This window comes from Arachis ipaensis, chromosome B7 (assembly GCF_059453495.1).
Source record: "Arachis ipaensis isolate K30076 ecotype BB chromosome B7, ASM5945349v1, whole genome shotgun sequence".
Taxonomy (NCBI): domain Eukaryota; kingdom Viridiplantae; phylum Streptophyta; class Magnoliopsida; order Fabales; family Fabaceae; genus Arachis; species Arachis ipaensis.
The window spans coordinates 73056420-73079915 of record NC_142442.1 but is presented as its reverse complement, the minus strand read 5'-3'; the positions used below and the strand labels follow the sequence as shown (position 1 = coordinate 73079915).

Below are 23496 nucleotides of genomic sequence, written 5' to 3'. Positions count from 1 at the left end.
AGAAATTTGGATGATTTCTCCATGTTGAGTTATAGGTGTTTCCATAAGGTTCACCTAAGTAGTTCACCTCTGCTATTGCAGGGTTCTCAGGATCATAGGCTTCTTCTTCAGAAGATGCCTCTTGAGTACTGTTGGATGCAGCTTGCATTCCATGCAGACTCTGAGAGATCATATTGACTTGCTGAGTCAATATTTTATTCTGAGCCAATATGGCATTCAGAGTATCAACCTCAAGAACTCCCTTCTTCATAGGCGTCCCATTACTCACAGGATTCCTTTCAGAAGTGTACATAAACTGGTTATTAGCAACCATGTCAATGAGTTCTTGAGCTTCTGCAGGCGTTTTCTTTAGGTGAATGGATCCACCTGCAGAAGTGTCCAGTGACATCTTTGATAGCTCAGATAAACCATCATAGAATATATCCAGGATGGTCCATTCTGAAAGCATGTCAGAAGGACACTTTTTGGTCAACTGTTTGTATCTTTCCCAAGCTTCATAGAGGGATTCACCTTCTTTCTGTCTGAAGGTTTGAACATCAGCTCTAAGCTTGCTCAGCTTTTGAGGAGGAAAGTACTTGGCTAAGAAAGCCGTGACCAGCTTATCCCAAGAGTTCAGGCTGTCTTTGGGTTGAGAATCCAACCATAATCTAGCTCTGTCTCTTACAGCAAAAGGGAAAAGCATGAGCCTGTAGACTTCAGGATCTACTCCATTAGTCTTAACAGTATCACATATCTGCAAGAATTCAGTTAAGAACTGAAAAGGATCTTCAGATGGAAGTCCATGAAACTTGCAGTTCTGCTGCATCAGAGAAACTAATTGAGGTTTCAGCTCAAAGTTGTTTGCTCCAATGGCAGGAATGGAGATGCTTCTTCCATGTAAATTGGAATTTGGTGCAGTAAAGTCACCAAGCATTCTCCTTGCATTGTTGTTGGGTTCGGCTGCCATCTCCTTTACTTGTTCGAAATTTTCAATCAAGTTGTCTCTGGACTGTTGTAATTTAGCTTCTCTTAATTTTCTCTTCAGAGTCCTTTCAGGTTCTGGATCAGCTTCAACAAGAATGCCTTTTTCTCTGTCCCTGCTCATAAGAAAGAGGAGAGAAAAAGAAAAGAAGAGGAATCCTCTATGTCACAGTAAAGAGGATCCTTATTGTTAGTAGAAGAAAAGAAGAAGAAATTCGAACACAGATAGAGGAGGGGGTTCGAATTTGGTGATGATGTGAGGAAGAGATGTTAGTAGATGAATAAATAAATAGAATAAGATGAGAGAGAAGGAGGGAATTTTCGAAAATTATTTTTGAAAAGGAGTTAGTGATTTTTGAAAATTGGTTTTTGAAAATTGTTAGTATTTTTTCGAAAATTAAGATTTAAAATTTAAAATAATAATTAATTAAAAAGAAATTTTGAAAAAGGGAGAAGATATTTTCGAAAATAGAGAGAGAGAGTTAGTTAGGTAGTTTTGAAAAAGATAAGAAACAAACAAAAAGTTAGTTAGTTAGTTGAAACAAATTTTGAAAAGATAAGAAGTTAGGAAGTTAGAAAAGATATTTTGAAATCAAAAAAATTTTTTTTTTTTAAAAAAAAAGATAAGATAAAAAGATATTTTTGAAAAGATATGATAGGAATTAGTTTTGAAAAAGATTTGATTTTTAAAATCACAATTAATGACTTGATTCATAAGAAATCACAAGATATGATTCTAGAACTTAAAGTTTGAATCTTTCTTAACAAGCAAGTAACAAACTTCAAATTTTAGAATCAAAACATTAATTGATTATGTTATTTTCGAAAATTTGGTATAAAAATAAGAAAAAGATTTTTGAAAAATATTTTTGGAATTTTCGAAAATAACTAAGAATTTTGAAAAAGATTTGATTTTTGAAAAAGATTTTGAAAAAGATAAGATTTTCAAATTGAAAATTTGATTTGACTCATGAGAAACAATTTGATTTTTAAAAATTTTTGAAAAAGTCAACTCAATTTTCGAATTTGATGAGAGAAAAAGGAAAAGATATTTTTTTTTTATTTTTGAATTTTTATGATGAGAGACAAAAACACTAAAAAGATGCAATGCATGAAATTTTTAGATCAAAACATGTGATGCATGCAAGAATGCTATGAATGTCAAGATGAACACCAAGAACACTTTGAATGTCAAGATGAACATCATAGACACAATTTTGAAAAATTTTTAATGCAAAGAAAATATGCAAGACACCAAACTTAGAATTCTTTAATGCTTAGACACTAAGAATTCAAGAATGCATATGATAAACATGAAAAGACACAAAACACAAAATCATCAAGATCAAACAAGAAGACTTACCAAGAACAACTTGAAGATCATGAAGAACACTATGAATGCATGATATTTTCGAAAAAATTGCAAGATGCATATGCAAGTGACACCAAACTTATAATGTGACTCAAAACTCAAACAAGAAACATAAAAATATTTTTGATTTTTATGATTTTCTAATTTTTTTTGGCTTTTTTTTTTCGAAAATTATTTGAAAAAGAAAAGAATAAGGATTCCAAAATTTTTAACATGAATTCCAGGAATCTTGCATTCTTAGTCTAAAGCTTCAGTCCAGGAATTAGACATGGCTCACTAGCCAGCCAAGCTTTCAAAGAAAGCTCCAGTCCAAAACACTAGACATGGCCAATGGCCAGCCAAGCTTCAGCATTTAACATCAGAGTATATTGATCTTGATAACAAATTACTGCTCATCATTTATCGAGTATGTAACTTACCTCTGATGGTTTGGAAGCCTCAGTCCAAAAGAATTTAGACATGGCTTTACAGCCAGCCAGGCTTCACATGCTTCATAAAACACTAGAATTCATTCTTAAAAATTCTAATCTGAGCAACAAGATGAACCGTCAGTTGTCCAAACTCGAACAATCCCCGGCAACGGCGCCAAAAACTTGGTGCACGAAATTGTGATGTCCAGGCTCAAACAATCCCTGGCAACGTGAGCAACTTGGTGCGCTGATCTCAATACATAATTGTCACAACTTCGATACAACTAACCAGCAAGTGCACTGGGTCGTCCAAGTAATACCTTACGTGAGTAAGGGTCGAATCCCACGGAGATTGTTGGTATGAAGCAAGCTATGGTCACCTTGTAAATCTCAGTCAGGCAGATATAAAGTGATAATGGTGTTTTCGAATATTATATAACAAAATAGGGATAGAGATACTTATGTAAATCATTGGTAGGAATTTCAGATAAGCGAATGGAGATGCTTTTCGTTCCTCTGAACCTCTGCTTTCCTGCTATCTTCATCCAATCAGTCTTACTCCTTTCCATGGCTGGCTTTATGTGATACATCACCACTGTCAACGGCTACTTTCGGTCATCTCACGGGAAAATGATCCAATGCCCTGTCACGGCACGGCTAATCGTCTGGAGGCATCACCCTTGTCAATGGCTTCATCTTATCCTCTCAGTGAATAATATGCTCACGCACCCTGTCACGGCACGGCTATTCATCTGTCGGTTCTCGATCATGCTGGAATAGGATTTACTATCCTTTTGCGTCTGTCACTAACGCCCTGCAATCGCGAGTTAGGAGCTCGTCACAGTCATTCAATCATTGAATCCTACTCGGAATACCACAGACAAGGTTTAGACCTTCCGGATTCTCTTGAATGCCGCCATCATTCTAGCTTACGCCACGAAGATTCTGGTTAGGAGATCTAAGAGATACTCATTCTAGCTTATTTCATGTAGAACAGAAGTGTTTGTCAGACACGCGTTCATAAGGGAGAAGGATGATGAGCGTCACACATAATCATCACCTTCATCACGTTCTTGGGTGCGAATGGATATCTTAGAAGCGAAATAAGAAGGATTGAATAGAAAACAGTAGTACTTTGCATTAATCTTTGAGGAACAGCAGAGCTCCACACCTTAATCTATGGAGTGTAGAAACTCTACCGTATGAAAATACATAAGTGAAGGTCTAGGCATGGCCGAGATGGCCAGCCCCCTAAAACGTGATCACAGGATCAAAATACAATCCAGGATGCCTAATACAATAGTAAGAGGTCCTATTTATAATAAACTAGTCATTAGGGTTTACATGAGTAAGTAATTGATGCATAAATCCACTTCTGGGGCCCACTTGGTGTGTGTTTAGGCTGAGCTTGAGTGTAGCACGTGCAGATACCATTTGTGGAGTTGAACGCCAAGTTCTGTGCCCGTTTGGGCGTTCAACTCTGGTTTTGGATCCTTTTCTGGCGCTGGACGCCAGATTTGGGCAGAAGGCTGGCGTTGAACGCCAGTTTACGTCGTCAATTCTTGGCCAAAGTATGGACTATTATATATTGCTGGAAAGCCCTGGATGTCTACTTTCCAACGAAATTAAAAGCGCGCCATTTCGAGTTCTGTAGCTCCAGAAAATCCACTTTGAGTGCAAGGAGGTCAGAATCCAACAGCATCAGCAGTCCTTTTTCAACCTCTGAATCTGATTTCTGCTCAAGTCCCTCAATTTCAGCCAGAAAATACCTGAAATCACAGAAAAATACACAAACTCATAGTAAAGTCCAGAAATGTGAATTTAACATAAAAACTAATGAAAACATCCCTAAAAGTGACTAGATCCTACTAAAAACATACTAAAAACAATGTCAAAAAGCGTATAAATTATCCGCTCATCACACCCTAACCAAGTAGTCCTAACATAAAAGTGGTAAAATATGTACAATTTCTAACTAGCATGCAACCTATCATGCAATGCAACAACTAACTAACAAGGACAAAAATTAAGAATTTGGTGTTGAAAAAGGAAGTTGTTACCCATGGAGGTCGGTCGGACGACCTCCCCACACTTAGAAATTTGCACCATCCTCGGTGCATGCAAAGGAGAGCAAGGTGGACGGGTTGCTACAATTGATGAGCTTCTTCAAAAGGTTGTGCGGGTGAACTTGTTTGTTGCTCCATTTAAAATCTTTTCCATTCCTTTCCTTCTTGGTGGCCAACCTAAAAGGAAAGAGAAAGAAGGGTAATTAAGCCTATATCAAAGATATCAAAGCAAGTAGAACATAGGCGGGGGCTAATGCCAAATAAGAGTAAGGTTCTTACTACATGTTAGCTACGCATGTAAGTGAGAGAGCAATATAGGCAAAGGGCATAACTAATACTTGATGCAAGAGTAAAGTCAAAGCATGAAGAGCATGTTGAGCATCAAGTCAAATGGAAATTGACACAAACAAGATTAGGAATAATCATGAGAGCGTTTGGTCCCATCCTAACTCAATGATGATGAGGTACAAAAACAAGGGATCATGAGTCAGGAAGAACTAAAGAACTAATCTTGTGTGTAGAGCAAGTATTACGATTAATGCCAAACAAGTCAGAAAGCACCAAGATTAACCAAGAAATTCTCAACAATTGAATATAAGAATCCAACACCATTATTAAAACAAGAAACTTAGAAAAGAAAACAAGAACAAGTTATAAAAACAAAATTAAAACGCAATGGTTGATAATATGCAAATGCAACATATAGAAGAAAATGAAAATAAGAAAAATAAAAAGTGGAATTTTGCAAAGAAAAGAAAAAGGGAAAGAAAGTAAGAAAGGAAGAAAGAAGAAGAAAGAAGAAGGAAGAAAGAAAGAGGAAGAAAACAGAGCAGAAAACAGGGGAAGCAGGGCGTGGAACCGACGCGTACGCGCACAGCACGCGTGCGCGTGGGTGGGCAGGCGGGACAAGCGACGTGTACGCGCATAGCACGCACACGCACGGATGTGAAGATGGCGACCGATGCGTACGCATCATGCACGCTTGCGCGTGGGTCGCGGACACAAAGTGGGCACAACTTGGGCACAACTCTCTGGTTTTTGTACCAAGAGTGCGATATGCACCACCGGCGCGCGCGCGCATAGCACGCTTGCGCGCGGATGCCCGTTTTTCCTTTTTTTTTTCAAAAACAGGGCACTCTCCTAATCTACAAGCATTCTAAAACAATCAAAATCAAATTTAAAAAAAAAAATCTTTTTGGTTTTTGAAAAATTTTCAAATACACTAAAAATAAAACTTATACTACAAGCAAAATGCAATTCAAAAATAACTATTCTAGTCAAAGCATGAATCTAATAAGCAATCAATCAAAGCAAGACATGCAAAAGTATGAAAAGAAGAAAACTACCTAACAAGGGCAACTCAATGCATTCATTGATTATATATACAAGAGAATGGAAAGAGTTTACCATGGTGGGGTGTCTCCCACCTAGCACTTTTGTTTATTGTCCTTAAGTTGGACTTATGGGGAGCTCCTCTTAAGGTAGCTTGTGCTTGAAGCTATCCTTGAACATCCACCAATGCTTGAGTCTCCAATAAGCTCCATTCTTCAATTTTAATATCTTCAAGTTTTGATGGAGTTCTTCACAAACCATGAGCTCCCAAATTTGATTCTCCTTGTGTGATCCGGGATCCCACACTTTGTTTTGACACCCATCTTCAAATTGATCATCATGATTCCAATTGGGTGGCATGACCTTAGAATTCTCAATTAGGCACCCAAACATTTTTCTAGACCCATGCAATTTGGTTCTACACCAACCATTGCTTTTCAACTTTGAGCATGAAACCATCATGAACTTAGAGTGATGTGTCCAAACACTACACAACTCTCTCCTACTCTTGACTCCACAAAGAGCTCTAAGTTGCCCATCCGTCTCAAGCAAACCATATTCAAGTGAGAAATTGAAGCTTAAGGATAAGAATTTTACCTACTTGAATGTTTTATTGGATGGTGACTTAGGAAGGGGTGGTCCTAATGATCTTGCAAGTTCCACTCCCTCGTGCTCTTCTTTGACTACCTCCACCTCTTCACAAGCTTCTTCAAATTTAACCTCTTCCTCTTGGTAGCTCTCTTCCAATTCAATCTCTTCTTCATTGCTTACCAAGGGCATGGGAGGTTGTGCATCTTCTTCTTTGATCTCCATGTCAAACCCAATTGGAGAGGATTCAATTGTACATAAGAATTCTTCAATGATTGAATCTATCTCTTGGTCAAACCTCTTCAAAGGCTTCAACCACTTCTTCTGGCTCAATTATCTTAACTTCCTCCTCTTGTTGCACTCCTTGCTTCAACTCTTCTTCTTCACCTTGAAGCTCTAAACTCACTTCCTCACTAGGCTCCTTAATTGCTTCTCCACATTCGTCAATGGGAGTTCCTTGGTTGCTTAGGCTTAGTCGGGAGGAGGCCATATTGCTAACGGCTTCTACTAGGATAACCATCTTGGCTCCTAGCTCTTTAAACTTCTTTTCATCCTCTTCTTGTCACCTTAGGATATGAGATTCAAGATCTCTCAATTCATGCATGGAGGCTTCATCGGGAGGTGATGGTGGAAGAGAAGGTTCATCGTTTGGGAGGAAGGTTTCATGATTGAAAGGTGGTTCATTTTGGTAAGGGATGGAGATGGTGTATATTGAGGTAGATCTTGAGGGTATTGGTGGTGGAATTGGGGTGGTTCTTCATATGGTTCATATGGTTCACAAGGTGGTTGGTATGATGGATAAGGGTTAGGGTCATATGGAGGTGTTTGGTGAAAAGGGGCTTGTGAGTAAGGTGGTGCAAAATTATGTTGAGGAGGTGGTTCATAGGCATATGGTGGTGGTTGTTGACAATCACAATAAGGGTCACCACATCCATTAGATTGATATGCATTAGGATTAGAATTATACCCATAAGAAACCGGAGGGGGTTGTTGCCAAGAAGGGTGATCAATCCTTTGAGGCTCCTCCCATCTTTGATTGTTCCATCCTTGATACACATCCTCATTGTAGCTTCCATTCCCTACAACATAATTTGAGCCAAACTCATAGCCAAAGTAATGAGAATTCATAATAGCAAATAAAAACAAAAGCGAACAAAAATAAGAAACAAAGTCCTAAAGCTAACAAAAACTAACAAATAAGCAAAAGGAAAACATATTCATAATATGCACAATAGCCAATAATATAACACCATTGCAATTTCCCCGGCAACGGCGCCATTCTGATGAACGAATTCTTGACGGTTTAGAATTTAGCTAATGAAGTCTCGTTGTGAAGTATAGTTTCCAAACCAATCAAGAATCCTTTCATACAAAAATTTGGTTGTCACAAGTACAAACCCCAATGAATTTTTAACCGGAGTAATTAGACTCCGGGTCATCTCACAAGGAATTGCAATGAAGTGGTCAATTATTGGCTATGAAGGGGTAAAGGGGGTTTTGATTGATAAGAGGGCAAGAAATTAAATGACAAGAAAAGTAAAGAGAGCAATTAAAGAAAGCAAGTAATAAAGAGAGACATTCATGGCAAGTGTTGAGAACATAGGCTTTCTATCCTAGTCATGCAATGATTAATTCATCTTATTTAGTCAACTCCAACACATAGGGAGAAAGTCAAACAAGATTAATCAATCATACCACAATAATAACAAGTATTTATCTTATTACGTCATCTCCAACATTGAAAGAAGGTATCATATTATCTTCCATGAGAGAAAGTCTAACAAGACTAGCTAATCTCAATCCAAAAGTCCTAATCAACTTACTAATTAAATTAGCAAAAGATTAGCGTCAATGGAAACAATATTAGCTAACAACTCTAGATCACCAACATAAGTTGGGTTTTCATGACTCAAGATTGTCCAATTACTCTTCCCAAGCCAAGAATGCTAAAAAATCTACTCTAAAGGCCAACCAAGTATTTTGTCAAACACTTGGTGGGTAATAAAGGAAAGTATAATAAAAGTGCAAGAATAATAAATCTACTAACTACCAATTGCAAAAAATCAATAATAACAATCAAGATCAACAATAAAGAAACATCAAACATTAAATTGCATTAAAAGTAAATCAAATACAACAAGAGCATCCATGAACATAAAAGAGAACAAAATAAAGGAAATGACAAGTAAAACTAGAAGAGTAGAGATGTAACAACAAGAAATTAAAAGGTGGAACTAAATTAAAACAAGAATTAAAACTTGGATTTAAAAAAAATAAACCTAAACTACCCTAAATTCTAGAGAGAAGAGAGAGCTTCTCTCTCTAGAATTCTACCCTAAAACATGATGAAAACTAAACTATGACTACTTATCTCACTCCCCCTCTCAATCCTTGGGTTCAATAGCATCAGAAATGGGTTGGATTGGGCCCAAAATGAGCTGCAAAATCGCTGGGGGCGATTTCATTAAAGTGGACCCACGAGCAGCATCGGCGCGCACGCGTACATGGCACGTGCGCGCCTCTGAGCGTGAAGCAACATATGACAAATTTTATATCATTTCGAAGCTCCTGATGTTAACTTTCCAACACAACTAGAACCGCCTCATTTGGACCTCTGTAGCTCAAGTTATGGTCGTTTGAGTGCAAAGAGGTCAGGCTTGACAGCTTTACGGTTCCTTCATTTCTTCATGAGTTCTCCCACTTTGCATGCTTTTCTCCTCACTTTTTCCATCCAATACTTGCCTTATGAACCTGAAATTACTCAACAAACTTATCAAGGCATCGAATGGAATTAAAGTGAATTAAAATCACCAATTTTAGGGCCTAAAAAGCATGTTTTCACTTTTAAGCACAAATCAAGGGAGAATTGCAAAACCATGCTATTTCATTGAATAAATGTGGGAAAAGGTGATAAAATCCCCCAAATTAAGCACAAGATAAACCACAAAATCGGGGTTTATCAACCTTCTTCCGTTTGTTGGAGTTGACTAAATAAGATGAATTAATCAATGCATGACTAGGATAGAAAGCATGATCTCAACCCTTGCCATGAATGTCTCTCTCTTTATTATTTGCTTTCTCTTATTTACTTTTCCTCTTTAAATACTTTCTTGATTTACTTTTCTTGTCATTTATTTTAGTGCCCTTCTTATAAACCCAAAACCCCCTTTTACCCCTTCATAGCCAACAATTAATCACTTCATTGCAATTCCTTGTGAGACATTAATTGTAATATTCACTCTACACACAAGATTAGTGCTTTAGTCCGTCCTGACTCATGATCCCTTGTTTTTGTACCTCATCATCATTGAGTTAGGATGGGACCAAATGCTCTCATGCTTATCACTAATCTTGTTTGTGTCAATTGTTGATTAAGCTTGATGCAATATGCTCTTCATGTCATGTACCCATGCTTTAACTTGTTCTTGCATCAAGTATTAGTTAATATGCCTTTGCTTGAATTGCTTTCTTACTCACATGTTGTAGCTACCATGTATTTGAGAACCTTACTCTTATTTGGCATTAGCCCTCTCCTATGTTTTATTTGCTTCAATATCTTTGTTATGGGCTTAATTTCCTTTCTTTTTCTTTCCTTTTAGGTTGGCCACCAAGAAGGAAAGGAGTGGAAAGGCTTCTAAATGGGGCAACAAACAAGTTCACCCGCACAACCTTTTGAAGGAGCTCATCAATTGTAGCAACCCGTCCACCTTGTTCTTCTTTGCATGCACCGAGGACGGTGCAAATTTCTAAGTGTGGGGAGGTCATCCGACCGATCTCCATGGGTAACAATTTCTTTCTTTCAACACCATTTTCTTGATTTTCTTTGTTAGTTAGTGGTTGCATTGCATGATAGGTTGCATGTTAGTTAGAATTTGTACATATTTCACCATTTCTTTTTATGTTAGGACTACTTGGTTAGGGTCATGATTTTTTTTCCAAGAAAAATTGTTTTAGGGCACCCTACCAATTTAAAAAAAAAAATTTTTGTGACAAAGTTGCTTGAAGAATTTATTTTGGAACATGGTTTTTGAGCTAAGAACACAAGCATGTGAGTTTTGAGCCTAATTGTGTGGTTACATCATATAACCAATTATTTTCCATTCTTGTGTGCATTGTTCTCTTTCTATGATTGTAATCTTTGATTTGTTTGATTCTTTATGTCCATTATTCCATGTATATATGCATTTATATGACTGAGGCCATCATTTCATTTAGCTCACTTACCCAAATAGCCTACCCTTCATCAACCATTGTTAGCCAACTTTGAGCCTATTTAATCCCTTTTGTTCTTAATGTTAGCACATCACTACCCCTAAGTGAAAAATAATAAATGTCCTTAATTTGGATCTTTGATTAGCTTAGGTTAGTGAGAGTGTTTATCATTTGGGTATGGAAAACTTGGGACATTGGTTGAGAGGAAAGTGTGTTTTTGTATTTTTGTTGAAGATTTTTGGGAATCGGGTACATATTCATGCACCATATGTAAAACCATATGCAGTGATATGTTTGTATATACTTTTGAAAAAAAATGATAAAGAAAAAGAAAAAGAACATATATATATATATATATATATATATATATATAAAAGAAAAAAACACATAGAAAAAGAAAAAAAAAGAGAAAAAGAAATAAAAAGGGGACAAAAATGCCCCAAAGTAAAGTTCAATAAAGATCAATGCATATGGAATGTGAATTAAAGAGAATGCATGAGTATGTGAAAAAGTGGGAATCATGGGTAGCTAGGTTATGTATTAGAATTGTATAGGTTGTTATATGTGTTTGGTGAGGGCTTAGGCTAATCAAAGATACAAATTTCAAGCTCACTTGACCATATGCATCCTTACCTTTACCCTAGCCCCATTACAAACTATGAATAAGTCCTCATGATAAATGTATGCATGCATTGAATAATTGTTGATTGTTAGATGAAAAACAAATCTTGGAAAGCATGAGTAGAAGAGAATTGAGTGATCAACCCTATACACTAGAGCGACTAGAGCGGATACACTTCCGGTGAGGGTTCGATGCTCAATTCCTTGTTCCCGGCTTTCATGAGCTTTCTTCTTGCAAGTCTACTTGTACTTTAGTTTGATATTCAAATTGGTAGGATTCATGAATCATCATATGATCTTAGCCCAACTTGTTCATACATGTTCTTGGAGATTGACTTGCTTTTGACTAAGTAGGTAGAATCATCTTGCATTTAGTTGCATTCATATTGATAGGTGCATATAGTTTATTTGCATTAAATAAATATTCATACCCTTTTCTTGTCCTTCTTTATTCTTAGCATGAGGACATGCTTGGTTTAAGTGTGGGAAGATTTGATAAACCCCGATTTTGTGGTTTATCTTGTGCTTATTTTGGGAGATTTTATCACTTTTTCTCACATTTATTCAATGAAATAGCATGGTTTTGTAATTCTCCCTTGATTTGTGCTTAAATGTGAAAACATGCTTTTTAGGCCCTAAAATTGGTGATTTTAATTCACTTTAATTCCATTCGATGCCTTGATATGTTTGTTGAGTGATTTCAGGTTCATAAGGCAAGTATTGGATGGAAGAAGTGAAGAGAAAAGCATGCAAGTGGGAGAACTCATGAAGAAATGAAGGAACCGTAAAGCTGTCAACCCTGACCTCCTGGCACTCAAGCTACAGAGGTCCAAATGAGGTGGTTTCAGTTGTGTTGGAAAGCTAACATCCGGGGCTTCGAAATGATATAAAATTTGCTATATGTTGCTTCGCGTTCAGGGGCGTGCACGCGCCATGTATGCGTGCGCGCCGATGCTGCTCGTGGCCCACTAAAGTGAAATCACCCCCAGCGATTTCTGAAGCACTTTAGGCCCAACCCAACTCATTTCTGATGCTATTTCATGCAGAATTCAAGCTTGGGCAAAAGGGGGAGCATTTGTTTGGTAGTATAGCATCATGTAGGTTAGTTTCTAGAGAGAGAAGCTCCCTCTTCTCTCTAGAATTAGGTTAGGTTAATCCATCTTAGATCTAGGCATGATTTCTTGATTTCTTCTTATTTCTTTTCCAATTTCTTGTTTCTACTACTCTATTCTTCTTAGTTTTCATGTTAATTTTAGTTTTATGTATCTTTATGTTTATGAATACTCATGTTGGATCTTGTTTACATTTAATGAAATTTAATGTTGATGTTCTTTTAATTGATGATTTAAATTGTTGATTTACTTTCATTGCAATTTGTAGTTGGTAGATTTATATTTCTTGCACTTTATTATGCTTTCTTTTTATGCCTTCCAAGTGTTTGACAAAATGCTTGGTTGGATGTTAGAGTAAATTTTGTGCTCTTGGCTTGGGAAGGTAACTTAGGAACTCTTGAGTCACTAATGTCTAAGTGATTGACGATTGGGAGCCATTAATGCTAGATCTCACCAATTGATTAGGTGTAGAACTAGGACTTATGGACTTGGATTGACATAGCTCATTTGATTTTCCTTTATTAGTTATAGGATGACTTAATGTGGTTGATCCTTGCCAATTCTCATGTTGTGGTTAGTGATAAGGATAGAGATCCTTGACCTCCAACCTTTGCCAAGACCTTTTTTTTAGTTGTTAGTTTATTTTCATTGCTATTTACGTTTCATGTCTCTTATCCCAAAAACCCCAAAATATCTTCATAGCCAATAATTGATCACTTCATTGTAATTCCTTGTGAGACGACCCGGAGTCTAAGTACTTCGGTTAAAAATTCATTGGGGTTTGTTACTTATGACAACTCAAATTTTTTATGTGAGAGTTGTTTGTTGGTTTGGAGCTATGCTTACAACGAAGTAATTTTTTTCTATAAGAAGAAAATCTAGACCGACAACAAATCTCATCTATCAACCTACGCTACTCATGCCTTTGCCAGCATGCCAATAAACATCTTGCATTTAATTGCCTCAATATATCATGCTATATTTCCATTGATGTCCTAATTACATGGAGTCGCGACCATGTGTTAACGACATTCTTCTTTACTTTGGCATGATTATCACTCGTACTGCCCTCTTCCTTGCTCTATCCCTTTGAATTCATGTCCCTTTCTCTTCTCCCTTTTCAGGATGGCCACCAGGAAGGGTGCAGAGAGAGCCTCTAACAAGTCACCGGCAAGGAGGAGAACGAAAAGCACAAACATCTTCAACAAATCAGCTGCTCCTTCGGATACTTCAAAGGTTAGACCGGCTTGACCGGCAGGCAAAGCAAATGGAGCACCGTAACAAGCGCCGATTTACATACCTCAAGGAGCTGATTGTTGGCAAACACCTACCTGAGGAAGACCAAAGGACACTCCAGACTCCACCTTACCTACCAGCACTGGGAGTCATGACGGCCCCGATTATGGAGACACTGCTACCAGCCCCCATTTGTTCCTGATTGATGGCACCGAGGATGGTGCCAAGCTTTAAGTGTGGGGAGGTCGGTCAGTACCTGACTTCCGAAGGTAACTTTTCTCTTTTAACACCAACATTTTTAGTTTTTCTTTTGTTAGTTAGGATAGATTACATGTTAATAATTGCTTGCATGTATGTTTTGCTTGGTTAAAGTAATGAGTTTCTTTTCAAGACCCTTTTTTTTATAGTATTTCACTAATTTAAATTTAAAATTTTTTGTTAAACTTGTTGCAAGTTGTATTTGGAACATGGGTTATAGCTAAGAACACACAACCTGTGAGAATTTGAGCTTAATTACATGGTTACATTATTTAGCCATAAATTTTTATTCTTGTGTTTTTTCTTCCCTATGATTGCAATCTTTGCTTTGTTCCATTCTATATGTCTAATGTTTAGTGTATTTATATGTATGCATATGATTTAGGCCATCATTTGTTATTAGCTCACTTATCCAAAATAGCCTACCCTTTTAATCACCTTTGTTAGCCACCTTGAGCCTTTTTATCCCCATTTGTTCTATATGTTACCACATCACTAGCCTTAAGCAGAAAAATAAATAATTACTCCAAGTGAATTTTTGGTTAGCTTAAGTTAGAGATTGTGTATCAATTAAGTGTGGTGAACTATGAGAACTTGGGTTGATGAAAGTGTGTTGTGTTTAGTGACAAAAGTATTGGAAATTTGGGTGCATACTCATATGAGACCATAAAAAAATTAAAAAATTCATGTGCATTGATATGTTATGTTTACTTTTATATTTTCAAAAAAAAAAGAAAAGAGAAAAAGAAAAAGAAAAAGAAATAAAGTGGGACAAAATTACCCCAGTACTAAGTTTAATAAAAGATCAATGCACATGTGGTGAAACTAAAGAAAAGTTGATACATGAGTATGTGAAATATACAAAAGTGGAAATTTTGGGTAGCTAGGCATAATTTGAAAGAGTGTATGTATAGGTGAAGAGCTTAGGTTAATCAAAGATTTAATTTATAGCTCACTTAGCCATACATATATATATCCTCACCTTTACCTTAGCCCCATTACAACCTTGAAAAGACCTCATGATGTTTGCATTAGTACATTAAATATTTGTTGATTGGTTAGATGAAGAACAAAGTTTAGAAAGCATGATTAGAGAAGAGTAGAGTGATTCACCTTAGACACTTGAGAGATTAGAGTACACATACACTACCAGTGAGGGTTCAATGCTTGATTCTATGTTCCCTGCTTTCATGAGCTATCTTCTTACAAGTTTACTTGTCTTTTATTGTATAATTTGAATTAGTGAAATCTGATTTATGTTTGTCTTGAAGAGATTATTTACTTTTAACCAAGTAGGTAGAAACATCTTAGCATGTAGTTGCATCCATAGAGATAGGTTGCATTTCATACACTCTACCATTCCTCTTCACTCCTTTATAGCCTCTCTTGAGCTTAGCATGAGGACATGCTAGTGTTTAAGTGTGGGAAGTTTGATAAACCACTATTTTATGGTTTATCTTGTGCTCAATTGAGTGGTTTCATCAAGTCTTTGCACACTTATTCATACTAATTGCATGGTTTTACATTTTCCTTCCTAATTTTGTTCTATAATTGGAAACTTGCTTCCCAAGCCTTTAAATTACCAAAAATTAATTCTCCTTTATACCATTCGATGCCATGATATATGTGTTCAGTATTTTTAGGCTTTATAAGGCAGGAATGGCTTAGAGGATAGAAAGGAAGCATGCAAAAGTGGAAGGAATACAAGAAACTGAAGGAACTGCTAAAGCTGTCCAGCCTAACCTCTTGGTATTAAATTGACCATAACTTGAGCTATAGAGGTCCAAATGAGGAAGTTCCAGTTGCGTTGGAAAGCTAACATCTGGGGCTTCACAACGATATATAATTTGCCATAGCTGCCCCAAAAATAGGTGACGCGCACACGTGACCTGGAGAAAATTCAATCCACGCATACGCGTGATTTTGCCACATGCTAAACGTATCAGAAATCACTGGGGGAGATTTCTGGGCTTTTTCTGACCTAGTTTTCGGTTTAGAAAACACAGATTAGAGGCTATAAAGTGGGAGAATCCATTCATTCAAAAACAACATTCATTATTCACAATTTTAGGTTTTAGATGTAGTTTTCTAGAGAGAGAGGCTCTCTCCTCTCTCTAGGATTTGGGATTTCTCTTAGTTTTAGGTTTATTTCTTCTCAATTCTAGGTTCAATATTCATTTAATTTAGTTTTTCTTCTACTTTTATTTATTCAAGTTTTATGGTTTATCTATTTCTCTTGTTAATTACTTATGTTCCCAAATTGGTTCATGAACTCTTCATGTTAGATTTGAATTTCTATTTAATATAATTTGAGGTATTTCAGATTTAAGATTGCTTTCTTTTATTTATGTTATTGATACTTTCAATTTAATTTAGATTTCTTCTCCCTTTGCTTTGGTTGAGTAATTGGTGACACTTGAATTATCAAACTCAGTTGTTGATTGAAATTTGGAATTTGCTGATTGATTTGGATCCTTCTAAAGCTAGTCTTTCCATAGGAGTTGACTAGGACTTGAGGAATCCCATTGATTAGTCCACTTGACTTTATTTTATTTAGTAAGGGTTAACTAAGTGGGAGCAATAAACAATTCTCATCACAATTGATAAGGATAACTAGGATGGGACTTCCAGTTCTTATACCTTGCAAGGGTTTTCATGATAATTAATTTACTTTCTTGCCAATTTATTTTCTTGTTCCTTATTTCAAAAATCCCAAAAAGATAATCTTCTATAACCAATAATAAATACACCTCCCTGCAATTCCTTGAGAGACAACCCGATGTTTAAATACTTCGGTTATCAATTTTATTAGGGTTTGTTACTTGTGACAACCAAAACTTTTGTACGAAAGGATTTTCTGTTGGTTTAGAAACTATACTTTCAACGAGAATTTATTTGTGAAATTCTTTACCGATAGAAAAATCCGGCTCGTCAAAATCAAAAATTGATGCGTGGCGTAAGTTTGACTAATTAAGAGATCAATATAGGAAATACGTTGCGAGTATAGCTCTTAACCAGCAAAAATCCGCCTCATCAATTTAGAAAGGTTGTCACAAAAATTTTAAATAAAAATACTGGGATTATGAGTCCCAGGTCGTCTCCTAACGAGTTGCTAAAAAGGGTGCTAAGTTATTAATCAGGAGTTTCTGGGTAATTTTGAGTTTGGGCAATGGGCAAATAAATAATTGTAAATTAAAGCAATGAAAATTAAAAGAGATTTATAATATTCAAAATAAAAAGCCTTGACTGGGAGAATGATCAATTGGAAGTTCTATCCTTGTTGGGATTCTCTCAAGTGTAGTATAAAGATGTTGTTATTTTCACTTAGTTAACCCTTACTAAATAAAGGAAAGTTAAGTGATTGAGCTAACTCTTATTCGCAAATCATAGTCCTCTCCCTTGGGAAGGTCTAGGATTAGTAAATACAGAATTAGCCAACAACTTCTAATTTAACTAATCACATGAGCATTCCAACTCAAGTGTCTCCTTTTAATCAACCCCCATGTCAAGTTGGGAATCTACTCCATTGACATGAGAATTACTTGCATAGAATTAAATAAGGAATAAAAGGAAGACATGACAAACAATAACTACAATTCAATTAAAAGTAAAGGTAATCCTTTGCATTAATAAATTCTAAAAATAATCCAATTGTAACTCTAAACAAGAATTAAGAATATGGAATAATAAAAGAGTAAGAAAACAAACTAGAATAGTATCTTCAACGGAGGTGATGACTCTTCAATATCCAAAGCAAAAGCAATTAACTATGAAACTATGAATGTAAAGAAAACCCTAGAGGAAGAGTAATTTTCTCTCTAGATTCAAATCTAAAAACTAAAACTATGCTAATGAAATTTTGTGTGTTGAGTCTCTGCACGTTCCCTGGCTCTAGTTTGTCTTTTTGGGCCAGAAACTGGTCAAAACTTGGCCCAAAATTGCCCCTAGCATTTTCTGTTATTTCTGCAGATTGCGCACGTCACGCATACGCGTCAGTCACGCGTGCACGTCGCTGGTCGTTTTGGCATGTCACGCGTACGCGTCAGTCACGCGCACGCATCTTTGTGCAAAATCCAATCCACGCGTACGTGTCAGGCACGCGCACGCGTCGCTACAAATTTCTCCATATCGCGCGTTCGCGTGAGCCATGCGTGCGCGTCGATGCTCGCTGGTTATCTCCTTAGTTTCTTGTGTTCCTTCCATTTTTGCAAGCTTCCTCTCCATTCTCTAAGCCATTCCTACTCTATAAAGCCTGAAACACTTAACACACGGATCATGGCATCGAATGGTATAAAGGAGAATTAAAATACACAAATTAAAGATATCTAGGAAGCAAGTTTTCAACCGTAGAACAAAACTAGGAAGGAATTGTAAAATCATGCAAATCATATGAATAAGTGGGTAAGGACTTGATGAAACCACTCAATTGAACACAAGATAAACCATAAAATAGTGGTTTATCAACCTCCCCACACTTAAACATTAGCATGTCCTCATGCTTAGCTAAAGGAGAAAAATAAATGAGTAGGGAAAAGTAAGACTCATGTAATGCAGTGCAACCTATGTATGAATACAACTATATGCTATGATGATTCTGTCTACTTGGTTAAAAGCAAATAGGTTATTCAAGACAAACATAAATCAAATTCCACTAATTCAAATTATACAATAAAAGACAAGTAAACTTGTAAGAAGACAGCTCATGAAAGCAGGGAACATAGAATCAAGCATTCAACCCTCACTGGTAGTGTATATGTACTCTAATCACTCAAGTGTATAGGGTAATCCACTCTAGTCTTCTCTAGTCATGCTTTCTAAACCTTGTTCTTTACCTAACCAATCAACAAATATTTAATACCATTTTATAGTTAGGAAATAAATATAGGAAACAAATAAAATATGGTTGGATTAATGCCAAATAATGATAGTCTCAGTTACATGGTAGCTACAACATGCAAGTGAGAAAACAGTAGAAGAACATGGCATATCAATAGTGCAAAAATTGCAACAATGGGGGAGAGAGTGTGGGTAATGTAAGATAGTATAAGTGCATATCAATACAAATGGAATGCAAGTATCATAAAAGAATAGCATTGACTTATGAATAATAATACCCAATCAGAATAAAACAAGTCATGAAGCACCAGAATAATTCAAGAAAAGATGTAACAGTTGAATAATAAAATTTAACACCAATGGAAAAATAGAAACATGCACACAATTGAAATGCAATAAATGAAGGTATGCAAATAGATTAAGTAAAATAGAATGTAAAAGAATAGGGATGAGAAGTTGAAGAAATGAAGAAGAAGAAAGCAAGAAGGGAAGAAGAAGGAAGGATAAAGAATAGAAGAAAGAAGTAAGAATTTAAAAGGGAAAACTGAGTTGCCCGATCGACGCATAAGCGTCGCCCACGCGTACGCGTGGGTAGTCTGGAAGCGAAATGACGCGCGCGCGTCAGGGACGCATGCGCGTTGGGTGATTTTGTGCTACTAGCACAATTCCAGCACGAGGGCAACACAACTCTCGGGTTAGCACCAATTGACGCCGATTGTCCTATCCACGCGTGCGCGTGGGTGTCACGTACGCGTGGATTTCCAAGGTTGCAGGTGACGCACGCATCGTAGACGTGTACGCGTGGCTCAATTCATGCACAGAGCACACCAGTCGCACGATTCCATCACAACTTTCTGTTCGTTGGATGGGGGAGCGAAATTGCTATCGACGCCTACGCGTGGTTCCTCCTTCTTCTTTGTTTTATGCAGTATGCAGAATGCAGAATGCAAATGCTGATGCAGGCATTATGAATGAACACTAAGAAAAATAGAATAAAATAAAACTAAGAATAAAACAAAACAAAATAAAACTAAGACTGAAAAAGAACGATCATACCATGGTGGGTTATCTCCCACCTAGCACTTTTAGTTATTGTCCTTAAGTTGGACATTTGGTAAGCTCCTTGTCATGGTGGCTTGTGCTTGAACTCGTATTGAAACTTCCACCAATGCTTGGACTTCTAATAAGCTCTATCAATACCAAGTAAACTCCTCAAGCTTTGATGGAGTTCTTCACAAGCTTTGAGCTCCCAAAATTGATCCTCATATATTCCCGGATCCCAAATCTTGATTCTACACCCGTCTTCAAGTTGATCATGATGATTCCATCTGGGTGTTAAGCAATCTGAATTCTCACTAAGGCATCTAAATAGCTTCCTAGACCCATACAATTTAGTATTCTTCCAACCATGATAATTCAGTCGTGAGCTTCCTACCACAATGAATCTAGGATTGTGTTGCCAACCACTAACCATCTCCCTCTTACTCTTAAAGTCACAAAGAGCTCTAAGCTGACCATCTGTCTCAAGTAAACCATATTCAAGTGGGAAAGCAAAGGTCAAGGATAAGAATTTTACCCACTTGAATGTTGTATTGGATGGTAATGGCTTTGGGGGAGAGGTCTCCAACAGCTTTGGCAAGGTGATTTTAAGCTCCATTCCCTTGTGCTCTCCCTTGGTAACTTCCACCTCTTTACGAGCTTCTGTAATATTAACCTCTTCCTCTAGTTCAATGGGAGATAGTTCAATTATAGGTAGAAACTCATTAATTGTTGAACCTGTCTCATGATCAACCGCTTCCAAGTCTTCAACCATGATATGCCTTGGAGGTTGTACACCCTCTTCAACATCAAATTCAACCGTCTTGGAAGGAGGCTCTATGACTTGAGGTTCAAATGGAGGTTCTGCATCTCCTAAATCTTCAACCACTTCCTCTTTTTTAGTAATTTTGGCTTTCTCCACTTGCTCTAGTACAAAATTAAACTCGTCCTTGATGTTTTCCTTTCTATGACAACTCCCTTCAACTATTCTTTCATCTTCAAGGGTCTCTCCCGCCGCTACCTTTAGGGCCTCCTCTAGCTTCTTATGAAGTATGGATTTGCGAAGATGATTCCTTCTCTCTTGTTCCATGTCAATAGTATAACTGGGATCATCTTTCTCTTAGATTGATGGATATGGGCATTCTTGCACGGAGGGTGGTGGTATGCTAAAGCTTGAGGGTTGAATATTGGAGGTAGAAGGTTGGTTCATGCGGGATATAAGATTTTGGAGTGTAGAGGTGAGACCAATGATATTAGAGATGAGTGTGTTGTTATCCAATGGAGGTTGGGGTGGATAGGAGGGTTCATTTGTTGGGAGAAAGGGCTCATAATACGGAGGTGGTTCTTCTTGATAAGGATATGGAGATGGTGAATATTGAGGTGGTGGTTCTGAGTGTGGCTGATATAGAGGTGAATGGTGGAAAGGGGCTTCTGAGTGTGGTGGTTCAAAGGTATGTTGGGGAGGTGGTTCATAAGCATATGGTGGGGCTTGTTGGTAACTACAAGGAGGTCTACCATATTCATTATCTTGGTACGCTCTCTGGAATGGCTCTTGACCATAGTAGTTTGGTGGAGGTTGGTTGTCACGAAAGGGTCCACCATAACTATTGTCTTGGTATGCATCATATAATGGTTGTTGGTTATAGCGCATTGGAGGAGGTTGTTGCCAAGAGGGTTGATCAAATCCTTGTGGCTCCTCCCATCTTTGATTCTTCCAACCTTGATGCCTGTTCTCATTATAGCTTCCATTCCTTACAACAACATTGGAACCATACTTGAAACCAGAGGGATGAGAATTCGTAGTAGCTAATAAAAATTAAAAACAAAAACAAATAAACAAGCAAAAGAAAATATTTACAATAACCAATAATAAGGCACACGTTTGCAATTCCCTGACAACGGCACCATTTTGACGAACCGGATTTTTCTGTCAGTAAAGAAATTCACAAATAAATTCTCGTTGTAAGTATAGCTTCTAGACCGACAAGAAATCCTTTCGTGCAAAAGTTTTGGTTGTCACAAGTAACAAACCCCTAATAAAATTTATAACGGAAGCATTTAAACCTCGGGTCGTCTCTCAAGGAATTGCAGGGAGGTGTTCTTTTTATTGGTTATGAGTTGTGTAAATCGGGGTTTTGGATTAAGAGATAAGAAAACTGAATTGCGAAGGAAAGTAACTAATAATTATAAAAGGCTCTTGGCAAGGAATGAAAATTGGAAGTTCTATCCTTATTATCGCCCTCAATAGTGATGAGAATTGTTGGTTGCAACCACTTAGTTAACCCTCTAATTACGAAGGAAAGTCAAGTGTATGAATCAGTTTGATTCCTCAAGTCCTAGTCAACACCTAAAGAAAGACTAGCTTTAGTGGAATCCAAACCAATTAGCAACCTTCAATTGTCAATCAACTAAGGAGTTTGATAACTCAAGTGTCACTAATTACTCAACCAAAGCCAAGAGGAGAAAATCTATTCGAACAAAAATGCCTTGACCAGGAGAAGATTAATTGGAAGTTCCATCCTTGTTAGAATCTCTCAAGAGTAATGGTAAAAGATTGTTGTTATTACTTAGTTAACCCTTACCGAATAAGGGAAAGTCAAGTACATGAACCAACGTCTGTCACAAGTCCTAGTCCTCTCCTTTGGGAAGGTCTAGCGTTAGTGATCAGAAGGCCAGTCTACAACTTTCAATTACCACCAGGCTCTTGAGTATTCCAACTCAAGGGTCTCCTATTAATCAACTCCCAAGTCAAGTTAGGAGTCTACTCTACTAACATGAATGTCATTACACCATATAAAGGGAGTAAAAAGGGAACATGGTAATTAAAATTCAATTGGAAACAATTAAACAAATAATAGATTTAAATGGAAAAGGACTCTTTGCATTAAACTCTTTGCATTAACAATCCATGAAAATAATCCAATTGTAACTCTGAACAAAGTAAATAGGGATTAAAAGAGTAAGGAAATAGAAAACAAACTAGAATGATAAAGTCTTCAATGGAGGTAGTAACTCTGTAATATCCAACTCAAAAGCATAAAACTAGGAATCCTAGATCCTAGAGAGAGGAGGGAGCCTCTCCCTCTAAAATCTACATCTAAAACCTAAAATTGTGTATATGAAAGTTCTCCCCCTGAATGAATGGATTTTCCCACTTTATAGCCTCTAATCTGTGTTTTCTAGGCCGAAAACTGGTTCAGAAATAGCCCAGAAATTCCTGGGGGCGAATTCAAATACGTACAGGTTGCTGGAATTTCTGCAGAACGACGCGTGCGCGTCATCTATCCTCAGAGCAACTATGGCAAATTATATATCATTTTAAAGCCCCGGATTGTAGCTTTCCAACGCAACTAGAACTGCCTCATTTGGACCTCTGTAGCTCAAGTTATGATTGATTTAGTACCAAGAGGTCAGGCTGAACAACTTTAGCAGTTCCTTCAGTTTCTTGTATTCCT

At 37.1% G+C, this 23496-nt stretch overlaps 1 non-coding gene across 1 annotated transcript; it reads left to right on the top strand.

Annotated features, from left to right (window-relative positions):
• Positions 1 to 442: 442 nt before the first annotated feature.
• LOC148552988 (small nucleolar RNA R71) lies at positions 443 to 550 on the top strand. Its single transcript, XR_015893192.1, has one exon. It is a non-coding gene; the product is annotated as a small nucleolar RNA R71 (small nucleolar RNA).
• Positions 551 to 23496: the final 22946 nt, after the last annotated feature.